The following is a 21,370-nucleotide window of genomic DNA, read 5'->3' on the forward strand; positions in this document are numbered from 1 at the left end:
ATATATGTGTAGGTCATATTTATTGATTTAATGATAGGCCTATGGCAAATTATAATATCAAGCATGCTTCTCATTTTCAGTATTCCATACCAATGCTGTGTACTACCGCTAGGTGTGTGTGTGCGCAACTGACTCAGCACGACACAGTGTTTGAAAGAAGAAGAAAAAATAAATAAATAAATAAATAAAGCTCTCATCCCTCGCGAGAGTTCATTCCTTGATGTCACAAATTGTAAACAATCAAATCATAACATTTGATGTTAAAACACTTTGCTATGCATTTTTAGCATTACACTTCAGACATTTTTATTTGTAGCCTGTTATTCAAACGCAAACATGAACTTCCATCTATCACAAATCCTTCAGTAGCTCTTTCAGCTTTACGATCACAAATTCAATAGTTCTTCAATATCCAGAGCCTTGCGTTCATACTATGCCTCCAGTCAACTTGCTGAGGAACACACAGGGCTCATGTAACTCAGTAGAACACACAAATACATTCTATCACCCCGTGTAGTCCGTCCCCCAGCACTCGACACCACAATCACTATCTGAATACGTGCTGCACTTGACACCCAATGTCACATGAACACATAGAGACACGCACACCTACATTTTTAGTCGCTCTCGCTGGCTGCTTTCCAGATTACTAAAAATGTCAGAGAGCTAGCAGCTGCTATTGATGTGGCTATGTAGACAGACGCTGACTTTCTCCGCAGACCGCCACCACTGCAAGACCACTTGCACTTGACACCACTGCTGACGACTACAGAACTTGTACAAAGCACAAAGGCTGAGTGTGCATCCAAACAGAAGAGCATGCAGCTATAGTTGAATGCATCAATACACTACGGCTGGATCATGTGCTTACTTCCTAAGACAATCGGTTTTCATTGATTAAACAGATCATAGAAATGATCAGAATGTATACGACAAGTGTTTCACTTGTAGTTCAGTTCTCTTGGCGTATTCGGTCCACAACAACAACATTATACGATTAGGGCTGGTTCACTTTAGTGTTCACACAATCATAAAAAAACTAATTTCATGGCACTACTTTGTAGACCTTAAACATCCAAATCAATGGTCTGTGCACTGTAAAAAGTGATATGATAAACAAAGCCATGAAAACTTAGGTTTTTGTTACTATTGTAACTCATTTTAATTATTTTTTTTTAGGTTTCTAACAGTTATAACTTTTAGGTATACAATGTTTAACTTGATATTTTTGTCAGTGTGACTGATGTAATTTGAAATGATTAGAAAAGTTCATTTGATTCGCCCCAAAAATTTGGGCTGCAATCATTTTTTACAGTGTGCTGGGCTAAAAGGATATGTGTGTACATTAGGGACGCATGATATTGAAAAAAAAATCTGACATTGTGATATTTTGCTTTGCTGCGATACATATTGCAACATAAATGTAACTTCGCCAGATGATCTGTCTATTTGGAAAGTTTTAACTAATTTAATTCAACTTAGATATTGAAGTCTTTTTCTATGCAGTGCATCTATAAAATATAATCAATTTCAAGCATGTATAAATATGACAGAATAAAAAAAAAGTGAAATAAACACTGCTTTATGTTTAAGTCTAACAGCATCCAAGTAAAGAAATTGAACAATCAAAAGTAAAATAACATGATTATCATTGTAAAAATTATTTAAAATCAATATCTTTATCATTTAATATTTAATAACTAATTTAATTATGCAATGTGACTATTGCAGATCCACACATTGGGATAATGAAGCTTAAACAATATTGTTCAGCCCTAGCATACATTTAATAAAAGCTTATAAAATGTGTAAAGGAGTCCAAACAGTGCCAATATATTCTCCATGACACGACAAATGAAAGATGTGCAAAGGCGCATTTCGGATGCCTGTATAAATATGTACTGTAATATGCTACATCATGACTCTGGCTTTATCAAAGTACAGTTTTTATGCCCTTCACTTGCTAACTTCCCTCCGTCTCATTCCCTCTGATGTACATCATTGAAAACATCACACAAGTGTCATCACAATCACATTGTACTCTGGGACATATAGGTTCTGGATTGGACATATAAAGACAACTCACTCCTTTGGTCAAAATCAAAGCAGGGCTCGAAATTAACTTTTTTTATTTGGTAGCACTGGTCTCCCAACTTTAAATATTTAGGAGCAACAGAAAAAATTTAGAAGCGTCCACCAAAATGAGCATCACTGGAAATTGTGTATTAAAAGATTTAATGTATTTGAAAAAAACATCAATTAGGGCTAACAAAAACTAGTAACAACTATCTAATGCTAAGATGACTTAATATTTGTAATGTAATAAGCTATGATGCGGTTTGGCTGCAAGCAATCAGAATGTTGTAGTGCAGCACTTGAGAGTTTTCCAAAGAAATCCAAAAGTACCAAGTGTGCACAGCCTACAAGCTCACATAATTAAAGATCAACCAGAATTGGACAGTTTTTCCTTATTAGAGGCTTCTTGATCAAGCTTGCGCACACTACAGGTAATTTAGCCATGCCCACTTATTTACATGCCACAGTACACACATGATTTTAAAAAAGCTAATAATATAGCTAATAATTTACTTTTTGATAATGCTTTATACCATCATACATAGGGATGGCACTGATAGGGATACTTGGATCGGATATCGGTTCGATATCGCATATTTTTGCTGGATCAGGTATCGGCCAGCAGGTCTGCTATATTCTGTGCAATTTATAAGCAAACAAAAGCCATGTAGCCTAGTATCGCAGGGCTCGAAATTAACTTTTTTACTTGGTAGCACCAGTGCTCCCAACTTCAAAAATTTAGGAGCACCAGAAAAAATTTAGGAGCACCACAAAAAATTTAGGAGCACCCACCAAAAATGATTAAACACCGCTGCAAATTGTATTTTAAGGGATTTATTGTATTTTAAAACAACATCACTTAGGACTAACAAAAACCAGAAACAACTATCTAACTAATGCTGTGATGACATTGATATTTGTGTGCAATAATTCCAAAATGAATGTCGAATAAATATAAAATATTAATGATGATGAAAATGACAATAATAGTAGCAATGAATTACATGTCATCATCATGCTGCCTTGAATGTGCTTGAATGCAAGTTTTCTGCTATAGAAAGTCTGTTACTTTATGAAAAACAAATGTATAGTTTGCATCAAACAAAAATGAAGCATTGCAGTAAGAAATATTTATTTTGTACTGCTGTTTATATATGCATGTCAATTTAATAAATAATATTTCTGCTACAAAACAAACAAAAGATTATAATAAATCATTCAATTCAAGGCTGAAAGCTGCAAAACAGTCATCAGTAACTAAATATATATATATATATATATATATATATATATATATATATATATATATATATATATATATATATATATATATATATATATATATATATATATATATATATATATATATATATATATATACCTCAAGAAAGAATAGACAAAAGAAAGAAAGTAAAGTCTCACTTCTATCACTCTTTAAAAGTTTTGGTTTCAGTTTGTGTCAATTTAAATGTTCAGTCATTTATGTTCATTTATGAGCAGGTTGAGCAGGATTCTTGCGGTGACCACCGGCGGAATACCGCTGTTTGTTAATAGCCGCAGTTTCAGTGTAAACTTAGTAAAGGCAAGCTTCTTTGGCGATGATATGTACAGTATTAGATTTGACTTTTAGCGGACATTTGCGCTGAACACACAGTGAATGCGACGCATCGAGATTCAAATGCTTTCTCTGAAAAGCACGTACTCGATTGATCTCAGCTGGCGGATCAATATTTACCACGTCATGATCGCTCTTATCTGCGCCTAAATTATAGGTGGGGTTTGCAAAGCTGCGTGCTTTAAGTTTTCACTCTTCAGCCGTTTGCATTTCCCGTGGTCATAAAAGCTCCTTACCTGTCATCTGACAGCGGAATACCTTGCGTAATGCGAGTGATGGCTTATATAAACCAATATAGCGGCAGGGAAGAGCGATTCAGCACGTTTTTAGACAGAAAAATGTTGCATCAAGAAAATGAAAATCAGAAAAAGAAAGAATAAACGAATGAATGAAACAATGAATAAATGAGCTATAAAAGACATGTGATGATCATTTTCAACAGCCAAAAGTAAAATCAAATAAAACCTAACAGCATAGCTTGGACTAAACTGTCATACACTTGTATCCATTTGTTTAGATGCTCGTATATTCTAGTCATAAGTTGTACAACTGTAAAATACTTTGATGTTATTTTAAGCTGTTTCTGTGAAGCAAGTCACCTTTGTGTAACAAAAAAGAGGAACCGACTGCAGAGATAACACAGGAGGCGTATGAGAGTAGAGGAAAGGTGAGTAGTGGCTGTTTGCCCAATCCATGTGAAGAGCTGCGGGGAGTGGCTGACAGTCAAGACCTCCAGACACTGAACTTTAATGGGGTACTCAGCACTAGTACTCCGTTCTGACCATATACAAAATTGATGTCAGATCAAGGACTTCTTTTAAAGCACCCGGAATGCTGGTGTGCACTCCGCTCCAAACTCCGCCAGACACTTAAGTTCAAATGACCTTCTTATAATGCATTCTAATGGTTCAAACTAGCAGCCACTAACAAAGACACTACAAATGCACATCCCTCGCAATAAAAACAAAAGCTCCCTGACCTTCGGCATGAGGCCATTAGTCAAATAGCCTTAATGGTATTTGCAGCCTATTTACGCTGGCCCTTTTCAGCAATCAAACACTTGGCCATGGGCACATGTTTTCAACACTTACAGTGACAGAACACACACTGATCACCTCTAGCGCAGGACAGATGCCATGGGAGTAAGTTCAAAATGGTGCCTTAGCTAATGGGATCAGTCAGGCTTATTTTGATAGACTCTATTCATACACCAAGATTTAGGCACATTTTGCATAAAAACTAATTCAATTACTATTATTATGCAATTGAAAACAACCCCTTTTCAACAATTCAGTGTGATTTATTTTTTTTTTTCATAAACTGCGAAAAGAAGTGACTCTCAAAGAAAGCTCTAGAGAATACGTTTCATCAATGTATGTCAAAGGTCATTTGGAAAAAAATGTTGGCCCTAAATGCATGACTGACCTTAACTTCTAATCTCTAAACGTCTCTCCAGATATTGTGGCATTAACAGCAGATATGGAGTATTATTGCTTCACTGAGCTAACAAACACACCAGTGTCAACATTACACATCGTGCACTAGTTGTTACGTCATGCTGATATTACACCACAACTGGGGGAACTCCAGCAATTCTACCTTATCTAACTGTGCCTGATATGACACAACTGCTGCTGATAGCAGACAACCAAACTGAACACAAAGGTGGGTGAAAGGAGAAAACGAAGTCTCTTAAAAAGTGCTATTCACTGACTTAGGCAGCTTATATAAATTTGCACTGAAAGTGATTATAATATTTAGACATACTTATACACTTAATCTCAGATTATTATAATGTGTAATGAAAAGATCTTTGTTAAACAATGTTGTCTACAAATAGTTTATTGCATTTAAATGAAGCAATAAAACAGGAAATAAAGTACCATACAGTTTGCAGGATTATAAATGTATGTATACAAGTATTTCAAGTTTTTTAGTACAATAATAATTTATTTATATTCTTCAAAGATAAAATAAATTGATTAAATATGCCAAAAACATTAATGTGATTCAAAGAATTTCAAAAATGGCCTAATATTCAAAGACTATTGCAAAAACTTCATCACAGTTTTCATAAGAATATTGGGAACCACAAGCAACCATCATGAGAGATAATAAAAATATATGTTGCTTTGATCTGGACAGCAATTCAGCATCTGATGCTGCGTAGCCTGCGTTCACACTTAAAGCAGATGAAGCATCAAGCGTGCTTGATTTAAATGTTAAGTCAATGAAAGGATGCGAATAGGCATCTTGAGATGTAATGTGTGAATGAGGTGGCGTGAATGACACAATTCACACGAATGAAACAGCACAAGTTCATCGACATTTAACCAATCATGAGCTTGCTCTTTGAGGGGAGTGATTATGATGTAGTGCCTGTTGTTGGTGTACCGAGGGGAAATCCTCTTGCCCACACCGGACAACAGTTCATCAAACTGGGCTCGGCTCAGTCAGAAGAAGAACAGTTGAAAGCCTCCATCATCTAGCTAGGTTTCAGGGCGAGTTGATTAAGTCACAGAGCTGGGATCTAAAGCACTCAGACACAGCACAAACGAATCTATGCTGTTTTTCTGCCTTTCTAAAGCACATAATGCACAGCTACAATCTTAGTAAAATTCATGTTAGCCATTTAGTAACGAAGCTAGAGTCACAGGGCAGACAGAAGCCCTGCTGATGTGAACCCGCATCTATTGTGAAGTGAATTTGACCCATGAATGAAGCGAATTTGACATGTGAATGAAGAAAATTTGAGACAAGCAAATAAAGCAAGTAAACTCAAAATGCTCACACGTCTATTTTCGCACGAATAGTGTGATTTATTTGCACGTGCCACATCTGGTGTAGCGGGTGATAATCGCACCAAAATGTATTAAAGGGTAAGTGAATTATAACAACGCAAACTTTTCTGTAACTGTAATAGTGCTGTGCCTTATTTGTTTAACCTTTAAGATTACGTGCTGACTGACTGACAGTCACGACTGATGCGTGAGGCCAGCAAACATGACGTATAGCCGTTTCACTTTACTTCAGGGCGCATTAATACCGCTCTGTAAGTTTATTGGAGACATTCATATATATTCCTAGCAAATTTTATAAATGTTGGAGACATACTTTACATAAACGCACTAAATCAGACATCAGCAGCGTTTATTTAAGCGCACAAGAAGATCTGCGCTTGAGGGGGCGTGCAAGAAGTTTTGTGCACGAGTAGAGGAAATCGGCGTGCAAGCAAAGAGATTTTCATGCTGTAGGCTATTCCATCAATGCGATCTCAACTTGTAATACTGCGCTCATAACATTTGTCATTAAAATAATGCCAGGTAGTTGGTAGATCTGTTAAAAAGGCCTGCCGCCACAGCTGGAAAACACTGTTATATTATATGAATGCTCCGATTAATGAGCCTGAAATCGGTAAAGGCCGTAAATCACATTTCATGACTCAATCGGTACTCGCCAATCTGGCCGATCTTACGAACCTAACGCAGGGGTATGTTTACAAGTCTACAATATGTGAAGAGGTAAATGATGTGTGCAGGCATGATTGATCTTTGTGTTCCCAACACAGCGGCTGTCTGGAGCTGCAATCATTCTGCTGCTATCAACATTAAATATTAATATTGCAAGTTCACTAAAACCGGTCTCTTAATATTAGGGAAATGCAAAACTAAAACGTAAAACTATTATTACTTCAATATATTTAATAATGTAATGTAAATTTAATATACTTGTTGCAATAAACGAGAGGGTGCTCGCTGCAGAGGGGGAGCATGAGCTCTCGTTTTGCCTCCTGTTAGCTGTTTTAATGCGTACACCAACCCCACCCCTAACCCTACCCCCAGTGACATCACTCGTAGAAGAAGTGCAAAAAAGGTGGAGCTCAAGCTCAAGCTCCCCCTCGCTGGAGCTCAGCTCGCCCAAATGGCTCTGCAGCGAGCACCACTTGCAATAAACAGTAGTTTAAAGGCCTATTTTTTTAGGAAAGAAGTAATGGATTTATGGGTACTTTTTACATCATGTTTACAAAAAAAAATTACGTTTTAGCTATTATTTTCTGTAAAGCTGCTTCAACCATTACATGTCCACACTAAATATTTATAAGAGACAAGTTTAAGGGATATATTCAACATCATTAATTTAGGAGAGATTTCCACTTTATTATACTTGAAGGGAAAATGTGCTCTATGCAATTGCAAAGTTTCATAAAGCTTAAAGCATCAGAATTGGTACTCAGTATTGGCCGATCACCATAAAAAGGAATCGGAACTCGACATTGGAGCATCCCTATTACATTATATTGTATTGTATTACTGTGTATTATATTACATTATATTACTGTATATTATATTGTATTATTTTAGAAAAGTGGTGGTGTTTGACAAATGCCTCTGCAGCAGATTGCAGAAGCAGATCCTATAGTGACAGCACTGCAACAGTGGCAAAACCCACCCAATATAGCGCAGCCAACTCAGCAAAGTGGTCCACCAAAGTCGATACAAAGACTGACGACATGAGGAGAAGCCAAGAAGTCTGCTTGCACAGACCTCATTTTGCATACCTTTAATTTCCTCTGTAGCTGCTCATTTATCAAACTGAAGAACGGAGTCAAGGACAAACACTTTGTAAGCTATCAACTCCTTATCTTGTCCCTGAATACTACTCAAGCATGCTGCAGAGTTCATATAAGGAGAGAGAAAAAAGACATCTGACATGAATTAACTAAAAGGTCTGCTGTAATAAAGCATGCAGCTGGAAAACTGCTGTGCACAATTGCAGAAGAGTTTGTGCAAAGCATTCTGAAAAGAGACAGAGATGAAGTGCTAAACCAGCTCCACATTTCACCAAACAATGGTTAGAAGACAAACTTTTTGCTTTCTTTTCAATGCTTATCTCAGATCTGCATTGAGGACAGTGAGGAGAGGGAGAAAGAATATCATTACTCAATACACACCGTGGAGGGGTGGAACTGGAGTTGATGCGAGTCCAAAACAAATCTGTTGTTTTCTGGCCATGAGTCCTGGCAGCCCTGCAGAGCAAAGAGGTTGTCTGAGGCCAGTTCTGTTTTGGGTTCAGGCATCTCGCTGGTCTACTTATGACACTGAGCTTTGTTCTCTTCAAATGTACAGTGGGAAAGAATGCTGCTCAAGAGAAAGAAAAAAAAAAAGCTCTCCGCTGGCCCATGTCCAATTACACTAATACACTTAAGCTGTGTGGCCTCCATTTTTCACATTCCACTGCCTTTCATGTGCAAATCAACAGCTGTTGACAAGCATTTGGGATCCACTATGATTTATTGACCCTTAATAACAACATCCGAGACACGGAAAGCCTCATCGTCAGTGTGCTATGAAGGTGCTTTGTGAAGGGGGTGGGGAGGTCTGCAAATGATGTTAACCCATCATGTTTATACAAGGACTCTTTCAAAAGTGGCTTCTTTCAAAAGTGATATTTACAGTACGGTGACAAAATCAACAGTCTTAGCTTTGCATTGAAAACAATGAATATTGAGGCAGTTTGTCAAGTCTTACACTAACAATTGCATTTCAGTACGTCACTACTCGAGCTCCAGCCCTAAATATGGGCTTACAATCCACACATTGTTAAGTCATAAGTGCATGAAGGCCATTCCCATGCCCTAATGGTCTTTAACCCATTATGTTATCTGTATACTAGGATAAACAAAAGGGGAGGGGGTGAGTGGGGGAGGGAGGGAGATGAGTGAGTAAATGGTCCTGATTTATGAGAAAGAATTAGATAGATAGATAGATAGATAGATAGATAGATAGATAGATAGATAGATAGATAGATAGATAGATAGATAGATAGATAGATAGATAGATAATATTTCATTTCAGCATTGATATCATAATGTGTTCATTCGCAATAGTCACAACGCAAGAATACTCAACGATGAGTTTGGATTATAATCATAGTTCCGCAAGTGTTTTCTGAGGCTTGGGAATTTAATAGGGTTTAAAAGCATTTAGGCATAAAAAATTATACCATTTGTAACTTAATAAATTAAAAACTATTATTTTTATAGAATCTTTACATTTTTATTTTACATTTGATTATTCAATTACTGTATACCTGAATACAGTTCAACTCCTTGAGAAAACGATAACAATGTTTTTTTTTTATTTGTATATTTTTCTTTAATGAACTTATCTATGCTTGTAGATTGTTAATTATTATTTTATGCTCTCCTATGAAGAATAATCCCAATCAATCTAAAATAAGAAATAATTTCCAAATAGTTTTAACAACTAGAAAATTGTATTCATGTCGCAATATATATTGCTGAATATATATTTTTTTAACACAACGTTAGATTTTTCCAACATTGTGCAGCTCTAATAGATAGTGTAAAATGTTAATTTGGGTTTTAAATCAATGTTTAGAAATAACCATTTCAAAATTTTAAAGAACAACATTTAAGCATTTATTTGCAAAACATGAAAATTGGTAAATATAATAATTAGTGCCTAATAAAAACAAAACAATATATACATATATTAAATAAAACTTTTCATAAAAAATTTGCACACGTCCATTTTTAATGCATAATAAACTTAGTATATGATATATATATATATATATATATATATATATATATATATATATATATATATATATATATATATATAAACACAAAATATAACTTTGGATGCAATTAATCATTACCCAGCACTAATGATATAAATGCACATACTAAAAATGCATTCATGTGTAAAATAAATGCATTTAATTATACTTACATTTACTGTGTAAAAGAAGAAACATGTATGCATGTCCAATATTTAAATTTTTCTGCAAATAAAAGCTCTAAATAAAACAAAAAGCAACAATGAGAAGCTGATTATAATAGTAGCTGTCATAATAATAATAATAATAATAAGTTAATAATAATAATAATAAATGTAGTTTTTACGTTTTGTTCTATACAAATATGCGTTGATGTTCTGATGTTTTTATTTAGGGGTTTAGCATATGTCAATCTAAAATACAAATATTATAATTAATGTACCTAGCGTTAGTTTCATAAGTTTGGACAAAGCAGCAACAACAAAACGATTCTAAACGAATCTCCTTGGGCACCAGCATCATCTCGCGTCAATTTTGGTAAACCATAATATAACTGCATGAGTACAAATACCCTCATCTGTACAAACTCAACAATGAAATGCTGGCAAAGAAATACCACGGACGTAATGTGATCGAAACAGCAGAAATATCCAAAACAGACGGAAACTAAGTTATAACGTTACCCATCTTTTAGCATGCACCCGGCAGGGTTACTACAGAACTAGCCAAGCATTCAATACAATAACAACACATAAAGCGAGCTAACTCAGCTACCTCAGCAGCCAAGAGACGCGCTCAATGGCATAATCTGCTTTGCTTGAAAATAAATAATATTATGCTGGAAATCAGACCTAATGTATAACGTAGCGTACCGGGCGGAATTTAACGTCATTCCCTGTAACGTTAAATCACAATCACTGCTAACGTTAGCTATGCTAACTAGCCGGCCAGTCTTCACGGAGAAATTGATTTCCGCCTTGCGTGGCGACGCTCATTCAATCTAACAGGGGTTCAGTGACAGAATAACGACCGTTAACCGCGGACAGACCCGGTTACTCAGACACCCGGTTCTGGGAACTCTCGGCACACTCAAAACGGCCAACGGCTGACACACTCGTGGGCAAAGCGTCTTGTAGTACGTTAACTTACCTCTCCGCGAAAGGTAAAGGTCTGTCGCTACAGGACGTTTATGTAGTTTCTGAAGTGAAAGAAATGAAGAAATAATCCACATGTACGTTTTGCTACGGCCGTGTTTTCGTCCTCGTCGGTTTGAGCCCCAAATCCACTTGAGCGTCGCTCGAAAAACTGCAACTGCCTCGACGGGTTCGGCCTTCTCGCGCTCCTCGTCTGTTTTTCTTTCTCCTCGGTCTGTTTTACTCGCGTTTCCGCCCTCTTATCTCCACACGGCTGTGATTCGACTAAAGCAGTTCATGCCCATTCTGTCTACTTGTCGTTTACACGGCGCTGACTGTAAATACACGATGCGACTGAGCGAGAATCTGTGCGGTTCAGAGATGACTTGAGTCCGTGTGTGTGTGTGTGTGTGTGTCACTGGCTGACTGCTGCTGGCAAAGCGAGAGTCCGCTGGACGTCAAGTGCAGTTTCTCAGCTCTTAAAGGGCCAGCGCGCTGCTTTTAGAAAATAGGTCCCTCTGCTATGTAAATCACTACAAATCACACCACTAGTCAGAAGACAGGAATAGAACATGAAGATATATCTACTACAAAACCACTGGAGTCTTTTATGAAGTATTGTCAAAATAGAATAAATAAATCATACAAACAGCAAACATGTTCAAATAGGTTTATTCACAACTTAAAAATAATTGTAGAATTAAAATACAAAATAATCACAGGCAACTGTAAGTAGAATTGTAAAATGAATTGCTATCATAAACATTTATGAACAAATAGAAATGTGCAGCCGTGCACAAAATAATGTGCATTTAATAATGCATCAAATCTTCAAAACAGCTCAAATCATGCTTAACCCACTTTTGCACAATCCTGACATATTTAAAACTAAATTATTAATTCATTCATTTTCTTTTCGCCTTTAATCCCTTTATTAATATGAGGTCCCCCCAGCAGAATGAACCACCAACATATCCAGCATATGTTTTATGCAGTGGATGCCCTGCAACCCAGAAACATTTAAAACTAAATTAAAGATAACTCATTAAAAACCCAAATGATAAATAAATCATTAAAAGCGATACAATGAAAGGAAGGTAAAACGCTCAAACATTCATCTGAAATGATTTTACATGTGAACAATAATTACATTTATTTATTTATTTATTTATTATTCTATACATAACCTTTGAAATATTGACATGCCTGTAAATGAGAGGTAACTTGATCATTTTCTATCTCTAAATATGCATTATGACACAGTAAAAACTGTATGTGGATTACTTGTTTTTTTTTTTTAATAAAAAAGAACAGCTTAGATTATTACTGTTGTTTATTTGTTGTTGTTATTATTATTATTATTATTATTATTATTATTATTATTACCATTATTATCATTAACAATAAACATACAAAATAATAAAATTAAATAAGAAAAAAGTACTAATAAATGTCATATTTTAATAAATGTAATAATTAATACTGCTATAGTACTACTGAACTGTAATTATATTTATAAAATAATAATACTAATTCGTAGTTTAAAAACTAAAAATACTGTTGTTGATTTGTTATTATTATCATTATCATTGTTGTTTTTTGTTTGTGTTATAATTAAAAATAAATTAGTAATTAAAGTACTAATAAATTTTATACTTTAATAAATGTAATAATACAGCTATAATACTACTAAGCTCTAATTATATTCATAAACTAATAATAATAATAATAAGATTAATTTGTAGTTATTTAAAAAAAGAACAATTTCAATTATTACTGTTGTTATTATTGTTATGATTAATAACAATAAACATGCAAATTAATTGAATTAAATGAGAAATTAAACTATTAATAAACTTAACGTTTCAAGAAATGTAATAATAATTAATACCGCTATAATACTACTGAACTGTAATTATATTTATAATTTTATGATAATAAATTGTAGTTATTTTTAAAAAAATGTAAAACTTAAATTATTACTGTTGATTTGATATTATTATTATGATCATCAAAATCATTATTTCTTCTTCTTCTTCTTCTTCTTCTTCTTATTATTATTATTATTATTATTATTATTATTATTATTAACAATAAACCTAAAAAATATTAAATTAAATAAGAAAGTAAAGTACTAATCAATTGTAATAATAATATTAATAATAATTTGTAGTTATTTAAAAATTGAAACAACTTAAATTATTACTGTTGTTCATTTGTTATAATTTGTATTTATTATTACTATTATTATTATTATTATTATTATTAACCAGAAAGCACGCTGGCGCAGTGGGTAGGATTATCGCCTCACTGCAAAAAGGTCACTGATTCGAGCTCCGACTGGGTCAGTTGGCATTTTTGTGTGGAGTTTGCATGTTCGCCCTGTGTTTGCATGGGTTTCCTCCGGGTGCTCCGGTTTCCCCCACAGTCCAAAGACATGCGCTATAAGTGAATGTGTATGGCTGTTTCCCAGTAATGGGTTATGGCTGGAAGGGCATCCACTGCGTAAAACATATGCTGTAAAAGTTGGCGGTTCATTCCGCTGTGGCGACCCCTGATTAATAAAGGGACTAAGCCGAAAAGAAAATGAATGAATGAATGACATAATAATAATAATACTTTATATTTATAACAAACAAACATTAAAAACAAACAAAAAAATCAAATGAAGATATCCTTAAGAATTTTAGTAAACCAAACTTTCCCTTTCTATAGATTACCACCAAAACTACAAAAACTACAACAGAAGTTAGTGGGAACTGAAACACTTCCAGACCCTACCTTATTTACACCTCCAACAGTCTACATAATGATCTAAAATAGTTCAACATAGCCAAACAAAATATCAGAGGCTCTGTCATCCAACTAAAATATCGCAGCACTTCCAGAAAACACATGCACACTTTTGCAAATGGCTCTTGCAGACACTAATGTGTTGTACCCCCTGAACTGAGTCTCTCCAGGCCCTCCACATCTGGGCTATTTGAAGCCCATGGAGACGCAAGCTGTGGATACACTGTTTTAACATTGAAGAATAGTGTCAGAGAGATCACACTGCGGGCCCAGTAAATGACCTGTGGTTTCTCTAATGATCTGAATCCGTTTCTCTGCAGCTCAGCCACCCACGGCCATCAGGCACTGACAGCCACGCATCCGTGACGCTCCAGAATTAATCAACCTTTCACACACAATCTTCCCAAGGAGTCTTACATGTCAACACGGTATTATTTCCATACCTCTGTGTAAATGATGTTGACCCGCTAGGCATATATTGTTTGAGTGGGCAGCTCTTTGTGTAATCGGCGGTTTTTGCTGTAAGCATTCGTAGCTTGGCCTGTTCATTACACGTGTTCCTGCTTTTCTAAAGTAAAGCAATATGGCGGTGATCTCACAGAGTGATTCTCTCACACACACACACACAAACACACACAGCCACCTCATATCTTTGCCCTGTGGTGCTAATCTCATGTGCGCGAGGATTTGCATGTTGACATTTACAATGCATGTGTGTCAGAGGTAACCTTCAGTCAGCCGATGAAAAACAATCTCTAAATTGACATTCTGAGCATGAGTCAGTCATTTTTCACATTGCCTCAAAAGCTGGATGTTCCAGTGCTCTTTCGCCTGGAGGCTAAACTAGATGAACGAGAGGGATGGTTCACTAGAAAATGTAACGTTGCTGTTCATTTACTTGTTTACTTGAGCTGCAGGTGACCTTTTGTCTTTGGTAGATCATTAAAGAGAATCCTAAGTGATTCATTTGTATTAAAGTGATAGTTCACTTAATGAATGAAGATTCTGTGGTCATTTAGTCACTCTTCACTCGAAGAGTTCAGATGCAAATCCCTCTAAATCCATCAAACCTCTTTTCTTGTAAATTAGTATTTTCTATCAGGCTCCTATAATTAGGCTCAGAAGTTTCATTTTATAGAAAATGACAAGGTTATTAGCTGGTGAATAAAATAACTTTTTTTTCTTTGGTTTTTAGCAAGGTAGATTTTGTTTTGTGTCAAAACCAGCAAAATCCACTTCTGTTTTTTTTTTTTGGTTTTTTTTGCAAAAACCTCTAAATCCACAAAGGCAGTGTAATTAGTTGAAAAATCACTATAGATGCAATTAGAAAATACTTCACCAAACATAAAAAAACATTACACAAACCACCGAAAATTAAAAATACCTAAATCTGTCAAGTAAGTGACGGTTCATTCTGCTGTGAAAACCCCTGATAAACCAGGGACTAAGCAGAAGGAAAATAAATGAGTGAAATCTGTCAAGTAAGTGCATTAATCAATAACATTATAATTTACATGAATAAACTCTTAATCTGTTGGCATTTCTGATATTTGGGATTTAGATTTAATGTAAGTAGAGCAATGTAAACATTCTAAACTTATCATGGTAGATTAAAATAATGTAGTGTAAAACATTGTGAAACATCAGTATTTGTGCATTGTCCATTAATATAAAAGCTAATCAGACATATAGATATTATGATGTAATATAAATAATGTATAGTTTTATAAATTATATTTATCTTTAAAAATATCTTACATTAGCAAATAAAACACAAGGTAGGCCTACTGAGCACAAAAGGGATGTCTCTCAGAAACTTTTAGAAGCTGTCATTCATTCTCAACGTACTCAAGGTCTTTGTCTCTTTTTCGTCTCTTGTTTATCCTCCTAGCATCCATGCGGGACAAAAGAACGGCATCTTAACTTCGTGTTTCGTGCAGTTGCCGTTAATGTGTAGTAAATCGGACTCATTCATTTGCTGCGCAAAACACTGTTATGAATGCATGCTACACTTCTAACTGTACTGTGTGTTTTTTTTTTTACTTATAATGCAGAAAAATATTTTTAGAAGGCGTTTTAAGGTAAGGGATTTTTTTATTTGTCATTCACTGACAGTCGGACAGCTTCATCCTGTTTATCCTGAACTCCTTCTTTTAAAATTTAAATCGACAGCGGAATAAAACAATCTCCTTATAAAAGCCAGCACATCAGCGCTGTTACATTGAAAACATATGATTCGATTCACGTCTTCTGATTGGTTCTTAGGTGTCACGATTACCAGCGTCTTTCAGAAGATCGCTGGTTTGCACTAACTATAACCATGGACTACAAATCTGCCATTTTCTGGACTACACTTTCATACTTGCACTCCGGTCACACACACATGCTTCCTCATCTAGACTGATTACTCGCACCACCTGAGGATTGTCAGAGACTGATTGCACACACTATTTAAGCCATACACTTACCCATTCAGTTTGCCGAGTCTTGTTTATCTGTAGATGACATTACAACGCGTTATTCCTGTCTAGTTTTCCTGTGTTTCGACCTCAGCCTTGTTTACCTTTTGTCTGCCGCCTGCCTTCTGACCTCTTGCCTGTTACTTCGATTACGATTCTGGATTGTCTGCATATACCTGTTTGCACCTGTGATGACCATTGCTTGCCTGACCACTAATAAACCTGCACATGGATCCAAACCTCTGTTGTCAGTGTCATTCGCCGTGGTTACATTGGGACATAGTGGCTTTTGCTGTCAAAGTTAAGTGGCTTTTAGAGGCTTTTGCAAACAAACTTATTTTTGAATGTGCTGACGCTGCGATTTAGATGATTTGAAGCAAAAATATTTGTTGAACATGTACTACATGCCTAAAGCATTCGCTCAATGTCATTACAGGATCTCATCTTTAGCAAAAGTGGCGTTTAGCAGCTTTTGCATCTGAACTCTTTACTTGTTCAATTTGAGTTTTTTGATGTCAAAATTTGGAGCATTGATATGTTGAGCATTGGAACCCACTGACTTTCACAGTAGGAAAGAAATACAATTGAAGTCGAAAGCAACCAGCATTCTTCAAAATATCTTCTTCTGTGTTCAACAGCAGTGAGAAACTCATAAAGGTTTAAAACCATATGAGGGTTAGTAAATTATAATGTAATTTCACTTTTGGGTATCACTTTAGGCAACCAGGGCTCATTCTGCTTGTGTACCTTTATATGAATTTCTGAAGAAAGCAAAATGTATCCCAGGAGGTATGTTTTTTTCGAGTTTTTGTTTTCGTGAATCCACCAGAGACCGCTGTGTGCACTTTTTCAGATCTCAAATTTGTCTTGCTAGTGCCATTCGCGCCTGCTGTTCTCACATAAATCCACCAGAGGCTGCTGTCAACTGACTGACTGACTGACCAATTGACCCACCCTCCCCCTAACCTAAACCCAACCGATAGTGTTTTCAAAAGCATCAATTTATCAGCACCCACACAGTCCCCTAAACCCAGCCGACAGTTTTAAAAAGCAATTCAGAAAAAGAAAAGCCCTCGTCTGATTTTCTGATTTGGCTTCTATTTTAGTCTTACCCATTTTCTGGAGCCATTCTTCGCCAGACTCAAGCCCCCTTGTCAACTCTCTGCATCTCAAGTCAGCCGAAATACATGGCGAGCTACTGGACAAACTGGTAATAGCGTGAAATCAGTCCATACGAAGGTAAGCGGTCAGCTGGTAAGCGTGAAAAGGAGTGGAGTCATACTGCCCCGTATCATTCATTTTAAAGACAAAATGCAGCTGTACATCCTTCAGCCTAGATAAATCTCCAGAAATACCAACACAATCTCACGGCAATTCGTAACTTTTTCATTTAGTGGCTAATTCGTATGAGTTTGTACGATCTAATTCGTACAATTTAGTACGATTTGCTTATCCCCCAATGACGGTTGGGGTTAGGGGTGGGGTTAGGTGCCACGCCTCCTTTTTAAAATCGTATCATTTCGTACGACTGAAATCGTACGAATTCGTACGAATTAGCCACTAAACTGGCAAAAAGTAAAATACTTACGTTTTCTCGTGAGATCAGCCTGGAAATACATATAGGGCTAAGTTTTTAGAATGAGCCTATGTTGAAACATTTACAGGCTAAACAAAATGTCTCCTGACAATACAGTGATATCTGTGCAATAAACTGAATTAATTACACATTTAATCATTATGTTTAACACAAGGCCTTGATCTTGGTTCAATGTGCTTCCAGTGTCTTCCCCAATTCTCTCAACATAGTGGGTTTTTAGCTTCAGCAGCAAATATTTCAAGAGTTTAGATTGGGAATCTGGGCTGCCATGTCATTATTTCAATGTTTTCTTCTTCAAGAAAGTGCTTTAACGTTTTTTCTGTGCGACAGGGCTCATTGTCATGCATGAAAACTGCAGGCGGATTGAGTGATAAATGCAGGGAATGAACCACATGTTGCTGATGGAGCTTCCGATAAACATTTGCATTCAGTCTGCCACGTGGCTTTATAAGAAGCTCAACTTCTGCTGCAGAAAACACCACTAAACCACTTCACCTCCAACTTTCACTAACTTATTGACACTTGTTGGGTTCATTCTTTCCCCAGGTTTGTGAATAACATAATTTTCCCCATCAGACCCAAAAAAATAAACTTGCTTTTATCACTAAAGTTAAGGAACTTTGGACCAGTTCTCTGACCACACAACATGCTCCTCAGAAAAAGTTTTTAGTTTCCATTCTCTCTGCTGATGAGAAGTTTGGCCAGTGAACTTACAATTCACAGCTTTACCCCTTCAGGATGTGAGGGAAGGACACAAGGAAAATATGTGAATCAAATCAAATGAAATTATATTTGAGCATTTCTAGTGTTATGGATGTGACATTTGCAGTAAAAACTCAAAACATAAATTCACACAGAAAGTATACGATAACATTATATTGAAACATCTGTTTATATTTTCCAAAACAACTGCCCACAGAGTTATGGGATCAGGAAAATATCAGTCTGTAAACATATTTTAGATTTTAAATGAGGAAATTAAACATGCGTAATGGATGTAACAAAAAAAATTAGTTTACAATATACTTATTCTACTTATTATACTTTGTAGTAATTCTGTGAATTAAACTGCACAACACAAAAGAAACAATGCTAATCAAAAGGAGAAGAGTTGCCTCACTGTACAGTCTCAGAAATAAAGGTACGCAAGCTGTCACTGGGGTGGTACCTTTTCAAAAGGAATGCATTTGTACTTAAAGGGTCCATATTGGTACCTCAAAAGTATATATTAGATTTTAAAAGATTATATTAGATTACATTAAAATTTAAGAGGAACACTTTTGTACTTTTTAGGTACTAATATGTACCCTTGAGGTATTAATATAGACCTTTTAGGTACAAATTTGTAACTTTTGAAAAGGTACTACCCCATACACTGACAAACTTCAGCTGCTGTCTGGTCTTTCACTGCCTTTCTACACTTCCCTTTCTTCATGTGTTCAATACTTTTCCCCTGTGCCATTTCATTTTATTACACATTACTTAATTTTTAAACAAATTAATATTGTTTTCTTTGGTTGTTTCCAACATCTGGTGAAAAATTCAAGTCAACAGCACCTTTAGAAATAGGTTTTCTGACGTGTTGAATACTTATTTCCTCCACCGTATATAATAAAAGAATGTTTTGTAACTCATGAAATATAAAATCTTGTTACGATAACTTTAAAAGGACCTTGAAATTTAGAAAATTATAGGTTGTCTGTATGCACACTACATGCAAAGTTGTATCAGTGCACTTGTGAGTTTGCACCTACAGACAATCATTAAGCTACACAGTGTCAGCTAAAAACATTCTTTAATGTTCTACTGAAGAAATTAAGTCACCCACATCATAGATGGCCAGAGGTTAAGTAAATTAACAGACATAATCTGTCCCTTTAATTCAAGAATAATGTTAATAACATGCGGTTTGGTGTTTTGATCGAATTTCTGTTTATTCCATGGCCATCTGATCAAATGATCTGCCTGGAAAATATCTTGTGTAATACAGTAACATCAAGGAAAGGTTGGGTTTGACCTAGATTCAGTTTCCAAATTACTCCATGATGTCAGAAGCGTTTGTTTTCTTTTACTCTGTTTTTCTTTCTGCTCCGCAGTCTTTTTTTCTCTTTATCCATCCAGTTTTCTCCGCGTCCACACGGCCACACAACCACCATCCCTCCCTCTTTCTGCTGGGTCACCCGCCACTGAAAAGGAAAAAGGGTTGTTTATTTTATCAAAGTTCCCCAGAGCCTGAAGTGTCATGTGTTATCGCGCCCTCAATCTCTACAATGGTCAATTACACAATGCTGCGATAAAGTTAAAACCAGTTACAGTTGCCTGTGTGTGGACTACCAGAAAAGGAAGCCCGATGGGGGTATATCAAATATTGCAATCGCATTTCACCACCTAAAATAACTTTGCTTTATTTTTATTGTTTTGCAATAGATTACAATGAGGTTTCCTTATAATAAACTTGCCACAGAGAACAAGCTTGGAGATTTGGATGAGAACTGTAAAGAATAACACAGTAAATGTGGGACAGGAAACAAATGAATGTTGAAAACTGGAAGTTACAAAAAGAAACACGTTCTTCTGTTTGGCTGATGATAGCATTGGAATTTTAGACTTAGTTAAACAAATGAAACAAAAAATCTATATAATGAAGAGGATCCACACAGGCCTTCTTGAACGGTGTTGGGGAAAGTAATGCATTACGCAACAGGCTCATTCTGAAAATGTATTCCAGTGGACTTTTCTGCAGGCCGTGAATTACGTAGCTTGAGGTACTTATGCCTTCATTTATTTTTAAGCGAATGCTACGGGCCGGTGTGACGCTGTTCCTTTTGGCGCTTACCAGCTGACCGCTTACCTCTGTGAGGAGGGCTTTCTCATTGCAACCAGTATGTCCAGTTAGCTCGTCCTGTATGTCGGGGGACTTGAGACGCAGAGAGGAGTTAACCATGATGAAGACCGGGTTCGAGTCCGGGAAATAGTGGTTCCAGAAATCAAGTAAGACAAAAACAGAATCCAAAAAATAAAACGAACAAGTGAATAACAGGGTGAGAATGAGGTAAAAACCAAAAACATGGTAAAAATCAGACGAGGGTTTTTCTTTTTCTGGACAGCTTTT

At 35.9% G+C, this 21,370-nt stretch overlaps 1 protein-coding gene across 23 annotated transcripts in view; it reads right to left on the minus strand.

The window, feature by feature from the left end:
• Positions 1-11,867, minus strand: part of ncor2 (nuclear receptor corepressor 2) — a 202,475-nt gene extending 190,608 nt beyond the window's left edge. For 15 of the 23 annotated variants that reach the window (XR_015497179.1, XR_015497178.1, XM_087263549.1 and 12 more), the window contains exon 1: positions 11,426-11,844. The gene's annotated coding sequence lies outside the window, so the exon portion shown is untranslated. 23 annotated transcript variants of the gene reach the window in all.
• Between the last annotated feature and the right edge of the window lie 9,503 nt (positions 11,868-21,370).

The sequence above is a fragment of the Danio rerio genome, chromosome 8, assembly GCF_052040795.2.
Source record: "Danio rerio strain M-AB ecotype USA chromosome 8, GRCz13ab, whole genome shotgun sequence".
In the NCBI taxonomy this organism is placed as follows: domain Eukaryota; kingdom Metazoa; phylum Chordata; class Actinopteri; order Cypriniformes; family Danionidae; genus Danio; species Danio rerio.